The sequence below is a fragment of the Lissotriton vulgaris genome, chromosome 1_1, assembly GCF_964263255.1.
Source record: "Lissotriton vulgaris chromosome 1_1, aLisVul1.2, whole genome shotgun sequence".
In the NCBI taxonomy this organism is placed as follows: Eukaryota; Metazoa; Chordata; class Amphibia; order Caudata; family Salamandridae; genus Lissotriton; species Lissotriton vulgaris.
Window position 1 is genome coordinate 1524073386 of NC_141685.1, and position 10494 is coordinate 1524083879.

The following is a 10494-nucleotide window of genomic DNA, read 5'->3' on the forward strand; positions in this document are numbered from 1 at the left end:
TTTGAGCAGCCACTCATGCATGCTTCTTCACAGAGCTGCCACTCCAGCGGCAGCAATGCTAGAGGGGAGCTCCCCCCCAAGAAACGGGTCGCTGCAAGGGAGGGGGTGGGGTTGCCACAAGGGCAAGGGTGGCAACGGGAGTCGTGGGTGGGGGGTGGTGATAGAAGTGAAAACTGTGTTTGCAAGATTTGACGCTTTATTTCTTTTCAAGAAAAGTAGGAATGAAATTCTAACGAAGGTAAAATACATGGGGGAACAGGAGAACAATATGTATAAGACCAATATCAAATAAATGCTTAAGTTAAGAATTTTATGTTGGAATGTAGATGGCCTAAACAATAAAAGTAAAAGAAACCTAGTACAAGAAGAGATTAAAATGTATAACCCCAACATAGTGCTACTGACAGAAACTCATATAAAATACCAAGATAGAAAGTTGCTAACCCAACTAGGCTACGAATTGGTTACTTGTACCTCGTTTAATGAGACTATAAGGGGGGTTGCTAATTTAAAACAAAGAACACTTCAATTAGAGACAATGAAAACTGCCACAGATAATAGAGGTAGATGGGCAATAGCACAGATTCAAGGTGCTAAGGCTAAACTAGTATTCTGTGTGGTATACGGCCCAAATATTGATAAACCTAAAATCTATGAAGATCTAAGTTTAGAACTACTAGAATGGGAAGGGGAAATTATTATTGCTGGAGACTTTAATTGTGTTATGAATTATAAAATAGATTCTACGGGGCCAATGAACTCTAAAAGAATGTACAAAGTAAGAGCTGCAATTTTAGAACTTGCAAGACTAAACAATATTAGAGACTTATGGCGGTCCAAACATCCAAAGGTGCCAGGTTTTACTTATTATTCTGCCCCGCATAGATCATGTTCTAGGATTGATATGGTATGGGCCTCTGAACGAATCCTAGAAAACTGCATGATTGAAATTTGTCCCAAAGTTACATCAGATCATAATCCTCTTCTTTTGGAAATCAATATTGAAAATCAAAATGTAAAATTACGAAAGTTCACTTTTCCTAGACACTTATTGGTTGACCCAACATTTATTTCATTAATTAAAAAACATATACAGGAATTTATTGTGCTAAATGTTAACTCAGCTAGCATCAATACGGTATGGGACACTTGCAAGTGTAGCATTAGAGGGTGTGTCCAACAGTATGTATATAGGCTTAATGCAGAAAACCATAATAAGAACAAGGATATGACATCTAAATTATCAGATCTGGAAACACAACTGGCTGAAGCAACATTACAATCAAAAAATAATATTGATTTGCTTAGAACACAATTGGGGGAACTACAAGCTGGACTTAGGAAAACGCTAAGAGAAAGATATGCAGTTAAATTACATAAATACAAATTAGATCAATACGAAGGCGGCGACTGCATCGGAAAAATATTAGCCTTTAAAACTGCAGATAGAAAAGCGAAAACTAGAATAAAGGAAATAATTGGATCAGATTCAGTGATATATGGGCAAGAGGATCAAATTTTAAATCAATTTGTTAAATTTTACCAACATTTATATACCCCAGAGGAGTTGCCGAGTAAAACAGAGATTGAAAAATATCTTGATCAACATCTAGGCCCATCGCGAGCACTTAACCATGAGGTAATCCAACAACTAAATTCTAATATTACTACTGAGGAGATTAAATTGGCTATCGACCATCTACCATTAGGTAAGGCGGTCGGTGAAGATTGTATACCAGGAGAATTTTATAAACTTTGTTATCAAGAGTTGGCTCCATTACTACAAAAAGTCATTAATTCAATTATTGTTTCTAAACAAGCACCTTCCTCATGGAAACTCACTAAAATCATATTTTTTCTGAAAAAGGGGAAACCAGAAAAAGAGTGTGGTTCGTATCGGCCCATATCTCTACTAAATTCCGATGTGAAAATTTTTGCTAAAATCCTAGCTAATCGGCTAGCGCCCCATATGCCGGACATTGTTAATCCCCAACAGCATGGCTTTGTGATGGTTAGAGATACCACTCTGCATGTTAATACCTCAATAACCGCTTTGGATGTAGCAGAAACTACTAACACCCCACTCGGTATGATAATGTTAGATGCTGAAAAAGCATTTGACCGAGTGGGGTGGGATTATCTGTGGACAGTATTAAGTAAAATGGGTATAAATGGCTCTTATCTAGATTGGGTTAAGTCAATTTATGATGAACCACGGGCCGCGATCAGCTATGGAGGTACAGATTCTAATAATTTTAAGATTGCAAGAGGTACAAGACAGGGATGCCCCCTTTCCCCACTATTATTTGCTTTATCTCTAGAACCCTTTTTAAATGCCTTAAACGACCAAACCAATATAATACCATCTCAACATGGGGACATAACCCTTAAATTAACTGCCTTCGCGGATGATATTGCAATATATACATCGGATGTTTGCAAAGCTATGCCTGCAATTATAGAGGAAGCACATAAGTATGGGAAAATCTCTGGGTATAAATTAAATGTTAATAAAACCCAAATTATACTCAACTATACTCCGGCTACATGTACTTATAAAACCTGCAAAGAAGCCGTATATTTAGGTATAAAGCTCACGGCTAAAGTGGAGAAAATTGTTGAAATAAATTATGGGTCATTTCTCAAAGAAACAACTGCGAGCTTTAAAAAATGGCATAAGATACCTCTGAGTTTGCTAGGGAGATTAAATCTGATTAAGATGAAAATCTTACCTAAGCTACTTTATTTGTGTAGAGCCATACTGCTACAACCAAATAAGCTTTTTTTTAAGAAATTGGATGGCATCTGTAGCAGCTTTATCTGGGGGTATAAAAAGGCACGAAGGGCGGTAAAATTTCTGACATTACCTATCTCTAAAGGGGGACTTACCTTTCCGGATTTTAATCTTTACACTTTAGCTACTTTTTTTTTGCGCATTAGGAGCTTATTAAAAAACACTCCATCTTTATTTTTTCATCAATACATGCTGGGGGCCGATGCCAACCAATTTCTACTACGCGTCCACGACCCTAATTACTTTAAAAGAGTAAAATTTAAGACTGCTAAGCATGCTATAAGAATTTGGGACAAAATTCTGCATATTAGTAATAGCTCATTTTACAACGCTGAGCTTAGATTATGGAACAATCCTGGCCTTCCTGGTATTTTTTCGGATGGTTTGGGTAATCGGTGGATGAGACATGATATAAACACACTAGGAGACCTGTATGGTATTAATGGTTTGATGGATTTTGAGAATTTAAAAATCACAAATGGGCTCACGGACGATATGCACTTTAAATATAGACAACTTAGAGATTTTTTTTGTAACAAATTGAAAATAATGGAAGTCAAACAATCTGATATTCTTGAGGGTATTTATTCAGAAAAAACTAAATCATTAATTAAATGGGGATATCAATGGCTCATTAAGGAGAAGGGAGAAAACACAACTCAAATCGCAGCCAAATGGTCTCGTAGATTAAATCAAAATATTAATTCAGTCCACATTGGTAATGCCCTAACCCATTTAAATGATATAGTTCATTCTTCCAATTTGAAAATGCAACTATATAGGACAATCAAGGAACTGTATTATACGCCACAAAGAATATCCAGATGGGCACAAGGTAATTCTTTGACAGATAAATCTAGGTGTGCTAAATGTAATACTGCCGCGGCTGGAATTGAACATATGTTATTCTCCTGTCCCGCACTTTCCAATTTTTGGAATCGTATATCTTACCATCTTCAATTTAATCAAATAAGTTCAATGGATCTTACGGCACAAATGGTTTTGTTAGATATTCAAGATAGGAACTGTCCCAACAAAGATCTTTCAACGATTTTGCTAGCATGTGCTAGATTAATTATAGCTAGGGTCTGGATATCTAAAGAACCCCCTAAGGTTGCAGATTGGCTATCATTGGTGTATGAAATTAGAACTATGGAGTTTTCCTTAGCTAAGCTTAGAGGTCCTAAAGCTTTTCGGAGGAAAGAAAAGATATGGAAGAATTTTTTTGATGGTCAAGAGATTTGATTAGGCCTAGTCTGGTTTTTCCGTTTTAGTAGTTTATTACTTTAATAGTAGAGTCAATGTGAAGCTTGATTTACGGATTACTGTATATTGTTTCCATTCTTCAATTTTATTTGTTGTTTATAGCAATTGTATTTGTATGTTAAGTATGGAATTGAATTGTCATGAATATTGTCACTTCTTGCAAACAATAAAAATGTTTAAAAAAAAAAAAAAAAAAAAAAAGAGACGTTTCCTTATCTTTCCTAAATTAAGCATCACATGGCCTATAATATCAGACATTTAGGGATACTCACAGCTAATTACAAAAACAATCAGAAGCTAAAAATATTTCCTTTTGTTTTTTTTAAAAAACACATCTTTTAAAACGTTCTACTATTGTTATTTAGGTTGAGGCCATTCAACCTTTTAGAATAACTAAACAATATTGGGTTTTTCGATGCAATACTTTTATGTGTGCTGTTTGATAATTAAGTTGCAAGTGTTTTAGTGAACTGAACTAAATCTTGCAGGTACCACAGGGAATATATTGAGCAAGGAATTTTGAAGTATAAAATAAGCTCAAATAATTTCTTTGGAAATAAAGTTTGCCCAACAGTGAAATTTCTTAGACAGTAAATGGTTGGATAGATGTGGAAGAATCAAAATGTACAAAAATGAGAAACAAAACTGGCAGCTGCTGAAAGTAAAAACAACGGCAAAAACAACAATTGATGGACAGAATGCAGAACACTGTCATACATTCATCCCAGTACAGAGATCTGGGCCTAAATCCATCGTTATTTTGCATTCCACACCACCCTAGGTCAGACATGGCCATATTCAAATCAGCCTTGACCCTGTGCCTCATGGGAACAGTCCAGCCTGAACTGCCAAGCCATGTCTTTCCTAGACCGGAATGTATGACATTGTTCTGCATTTTGTCCATCACCTGTTGTTTTTGCTTTTGTCACCCCGAGTGGGACGGGTATGCTCAGACGTGAGTCCCGTGCTCTCCATGCCACTGGAAACAAGCTATCCAGGCTGATGAGGGCTGAAAGCCCCAAACCGGTCCTTGGATGCTTGTTTCCAGTCCAGGGAGTACCCGGCTTGGCAGTTCGGGCTGGACTGTTCCCATGGGACACAGGGTCAAGACTGATTTGCATATGGCTGGGTTCAAACTGGAAAGGCATGGTGAGCAAAAAAACGATGGATTTCGGCCCAGATCTCTGTACTGGGGTGAATGTATGACATTGTTCTGCATTCTGTCCATCACCTGTTGTTTTAGCTGCTGAAAGTAAACAGAGAAGTGTATATGGAGGTAGATAATGTTGGAATAAATAGAACAGGTAAGTACTTGGTCTTAACAGATAATTTAAGAGAAGGGTGTAAGAAGCACCTCACTGATAGATTTGAAAAAATAAACAACAGAAGGGGGAATGCCAGGCATGTCAATTAAAGAGAAGGGGAATTGGGACGAGAGGGTGAGAAAGAGGAAGCAAGTCAAAAGTAGGGTAACTGCTGAGGCAAACCCATAATTTTTGTTAAAGTATTTTTAAAAATTGTAGATTAGAGCTAGATGTTGCACAGCAATTGGAATGTCAAACTAAAGGGCTAGAGATATCAAATGAATTAAAACTTGCACAATCACCCAAAAAAAGTAGTTATGGTAAGGAAGAATCCAAAGGCCACTCTAGCGAGAGATAATATGAAGGATTGTCTTGGGTGCGAAAGTGGACATCAAATCCCATGGTGAGCTTGAGTGGAGTCTACCCTTTGAAAGAGTGGCCTGAATCATATTCATACAGATACTGAAAGTATTGCAGTTTGAGACAAAATATTTGTGGAACAATCCAGTTTTTACATTCAGCGAACAATGAGACTGAATGAGAATGGGGCGAAGTCATCTGTGGCAGTTTATTTGAGTACAGTTGCAGTTAACACTCCTTCTAAATGTCTCTATTTAGTGATGCGGCAGTGGGAACGAAGTTTGTGTTTTGATTTAGGCTTGGCATGTTAAAATATACATTATGTTTCCCCCTGGGCTACCGATCATATGTGCAATAAACAAAGCACTTTCTACTTCCACTCATTAAAAAACACAATATTCGGAGCTTTAGGAGGCTTTTAGTTTTTAATTCAAATGCTGGATCTGGAGACATTTGTACATGTAGGCTCATTCCTTAGAACGCTGTTCGGGCCTGACACACAATGCCCCCTGATTAAAATGGACCTGCTGAAATTTTAATGATTAGATTATTTTTAACTCATCTTTTGTCATGGGTTTTTGACTATCTGAATAAAGATGTTGCTGATCTGATCTGAAGTAGCTATAGTTTCATACCTTTTAGTGTTATCACTTTGGACATATTTTTATTCCATGTCTAATGTTCTTTGCCATACTGGGAATTATCTCTGAAGTAGGTCCTTAATGCACATCACCTGTGTATTATTGTGGAGAAGTGTGGCTGACCGGTGTGGAGAAGTGTGGCTCACCGGTTAGAGGAGGCAGTACCTGATGCAGAGGTCAGACCCGGGACCAGGGTTCAATCCCTGACGCGGCAGGCCCGTGAGCTCAAAACGTCCATGGACTCGATAATTCTTGCCTCAGTGCCTTCTTGAATCGTGGGTTCACACTCTGCAACTCTGGGCAATAGCTTGCTTAATCTCCACTACGGCCCCACTGCAATGGGTTGCTTGGTCTCCACCTTGGGGATGCACAGTAGGGGTAATCTTGCAGGGAAATGGCCAAGATGTGTTCCCAAAGCAAGCGCCTTGAGACCTTATGGTGAAAGGCGCTATATAAGAACATATGATTTATTTTATCTGTTTTATTTGCAACATTATTTCTTTCACTAGGTTGATAAAGGATTGGAATGTAAATCCATTGAAAGATATAGCTCATCTTTAATTGTAATGGAATTATTATTTGAGAGATTTTTAATGTTAGAATATATTATATGATTCATGACCTATGAATTATGATTCAAAACATTTCTCATCATACTCAACAGTGCTTGCACAAATTCATAGTTAATTCACATTGCATTCTTCAAAAAAGTACTTGATACACAAACCTATTACCAAATGATGAATCAGTTGTGTAGTAGGGTGCATTATTCCAGTTTGAGCTGTGATCACTGCTGACATAAGAAAGCAAAATGTATATTTGACCTTTACACAGAATAACAAAGTCATTCATCATTGATTACTTTATTTCGGTCATGACAGACCATAAAAGTGCAGATAAAATAGATACATACAAGCACAAGAAGAATAAGGCAATAAATAGTATATCCAGTAAAATTAGACCTAGAAATACATTAAACCTTGGTAGTTATCAAGATGTACAGAATAAAATATATATAAGTAGATACCGTTATTATAAAAAACTTTCCCTTCTACGCCACACACCAAATAGAAACCGAGAGGTTCCTAAAAAGTGGGATCAACCAGCATTTCCTTATTGCCTGGTAAGCAGAGCAAAAAAACAAAACAAAACCTGGAATACCTCCTCTTGCTTGCAATTACATGCCAGACACATAATATTCTCAGTATTAGCCCATTTAGAGGTAAATACCCTAAGTGGGAGACTGCCAATCCTGAGCTGCATATAGAGTTTACTCGCAAGTGGGGGATAGATTACATCCAGAAAATCCTCCATTCTAGGTTCAGTTTTTACTAGGAAGAACTCTACCATCAGTCTTCCCACAGTAGTGCACATCTGTAAGGATAATAGATTCTGCTTTAGTCATCCCTGGGCAACTTTCTTCAGGGTTATCCCACAAATCAGGTAAACCAATCCTATTGCTAAGTGCCCTGATATGTAACAAAGTACAATCAATAAACTCTAAGCTATATCTTTGTTTCGATTATTTTCAGCCTATGTTGTTCAGAGCTTTCTTCCCAGAGACGCCTTTCTAATTATTGTCATTTCCATTTCTTTTTTAGAGGATCAGTGGGCCCAATGTATGTTCTTGCAGAATGATTCTACAGAAACGCAACTTTCGGAATATTCTCTTTGCCTCTCTTGCCATTTTTTGAAATGCAATATATTGCCTGAGATTGCACTAACTCAGAAATAATGATCTCAATGCTCGGCTTTTTCTGTTTTCATTTTCTGAATGATTTCAATAAAGTAACCATAGATTGCCTAATCTGGAATCAATTGTGGTTTCTTTTTCTTAACATGGAGGCTGTACAGTTTGGTTATATAAAATAGTGTACAAGAAGTGAGAATCTTATTTTTATTTTATTTATTTATTTAAAAGGTTTTATATAGCGCTACTGGACCCAAGAGTATCAGAGCACTTTACATGGTAGGTCAACGCATCAAGACAAAATTAACATTGTGTAGTTTACTCACATAGGATAAGGCATTTCGGTCAGACGAGAGAAGGAGGAAAAAGTATCTGAGAGATCAATGTAGGAGAAGAGGACGGTTGAGAAATAAGAGAGAGATGGAAGGGTAGAGATGGAGAGAGAAAATAGAAAAAGCAAGAAAGAGGGGGTGGATCGAGGCAAGGATAAAATGAAAGGACAGAGTCAATTCAGTGACGTTAAGTACCCCAATATTTGTTGAGAAAAAGCCCCTTGAGGCTTTTTTTGAAGATCTTTGGGGAGAAAGTTTCAAATCGTAGGGGCATTGACTGAGAATGCACGTGATTGGGTCTTTTTACATTTGAGTCTAGGGGGGATTAGGACCAGGGCGTTAGTGCTCCTCAAAGACCTGGATCACCCTGCTTTTTGAAGTTTGTCAGAAAGGTAAGAGGGGGTGTTTTGGTGAAGGGCTACATGCAATCTTGTAGGTGGATCTTCCTTCTATTGGGAGCCAATTGAGGTTTTTGAGAACAGGAGAGATGTGGTCAAATAGCTTCCAGTCAGAGATAAGCCTGGCCGCCAGGTTGAGAACAGATTTAATCGGGGCAAGGTGAACTTTAGGTGTGCCAACAAGGGTGGCGTTGCCATAGTCAATTCTGGAAAGTACAAGAGATTGTACAACGGTTTTGAAGTCATCAGCTGGAATGAAAGGTTTAATTTTTTTAAGGTGCTGAAGGGTGAAGAGAGCACCTTTAGCTGCATTTTTAATGTGAGGGATGAGATTAAGATTCTGGTCGATGCTGATGCCGAGGGATTTGACAGAGTTAGAGGTGGAGAGAGAGCAATTAAGTGCTTTGATATCATTGATCCAGAGTTGGATAGGCAGAGAATTGTTTTTGGGAGTGAAAAGGATGATTTCTGGGTTTTTTTAGGATCCAGTTTGAGATGATTAAGATGGAACCAGGCTTGGACTTTATTCAGGGTATCGTTGAGGTGAAGGATGTCATTGTGGGACTTGATCTTGTAATATAGTTGAGTATCGTCAGCATAGAGGTGGTAACTGATTTGAGCTTGTTTGAGAATGAGGGTGAGTGGTTCCATGAAGAGATTGAATAGGGTTGGGGATAGGATAGAACCTTGATGGACACCAAGTGAGACAGGTTTGGAGAGGCAGTGATGGGAACTATTTTGAAGATACGAGCTGAACCATTTGAGTACAATGCCCTCAAAACCAAAGCGATCTTTGAGAGTATTAAGAAGGGTATGATGGTGAACAGTATCAAAGGCAGCAGAAAGGTCAAGGAGGATTAGGAGGGAGGATTCACCTTTGTCAAGAGAGCGATGAACGTCATCCGTAATATTGAGCATAGCAGTTTCGGTGCTGCTTCCTTTTCTAAAACCAGATTGGAAAACGTCAAAGAGATTGAAGGAGATGATATGGTTGTCTAATTGGGACAGGACACATTTTTCAAGGGCTTTGGAGAGGAAGGGAAGGTTTGAGATGGGCGCAGTTTGTTTAAGTCATTAGGGTCAGCGGCTGAGTTTTTGAGGATGGGGGAAATTTGACCTAGTTGAAGGGAAGCAGGAACACAACCAGTGGCAAAAGAGGAATTGATGATATTGGTCCATATGGGGGCAATGATATGTTTGAGTTCCTGAACCAAATGGGCGAGAAGAGGATCTTTAGTATGAGAGGATGGTTTGAGTTTAAAGATGATGTTGATGACAGTAGTTTCAGATACTGGACAAAATTCACTCCAAGAAGCATTGTTTTTAGGATGGGGTCCTTAGAATTAGGGTCAGGCTGGGGGAGGGCAAGGAGGGGTTGAGAGGAGTCATGACACGGGGGAGAGGAGGACAAAAGTGCAGTAGGAATGTTCGAGAGGAGGTGTTGGCTGAGGGGAGATTGGAATGAGAGAGGGGGGAAGAGAAGGATAGTTTAATCGTGTTGACTTTACTCGAAAAGAAGCTGGCGATGTCTTCACATCTTTCTACGTTGGCTAATATTTTAGGAGGGCCAGGGGAAGTTTGTTTTTAACAATGTTAAAGAATTCTCTGGGACGGTTTCTAGCCTGATCAATTTGTGAACGGAGAAAGGAGGCTTTTTCATTGAAGTTGTGCTTCTTGTATTTGGCTACGGCGTTTCTAAGGAGTACCAA

At 38.4% G+C, this 10494-nt stretch overlaps 1 protein-coding gene across 1 annotated transcript in view; it reads left to right on the forward strand.

The window, feature by feature from the left end:
* LOC147750766 (uncharacterized) overlaps positions 1-8179 on the forward strand; it is a 30889-nt gene extending 22710 nt beyond the window's left edge. Inside the window, exon 10 of the mRNA XM_086936822.1 lies at positions 7967-8179. The gene's annotated coding sequence lies outside the window, so the exon portion shown is untranslated. The remainder of the gene's footprint in view (positions 1-7966) is intronic.
* Positions 8180-10494: the final 2315 nt, after the last annotated feature.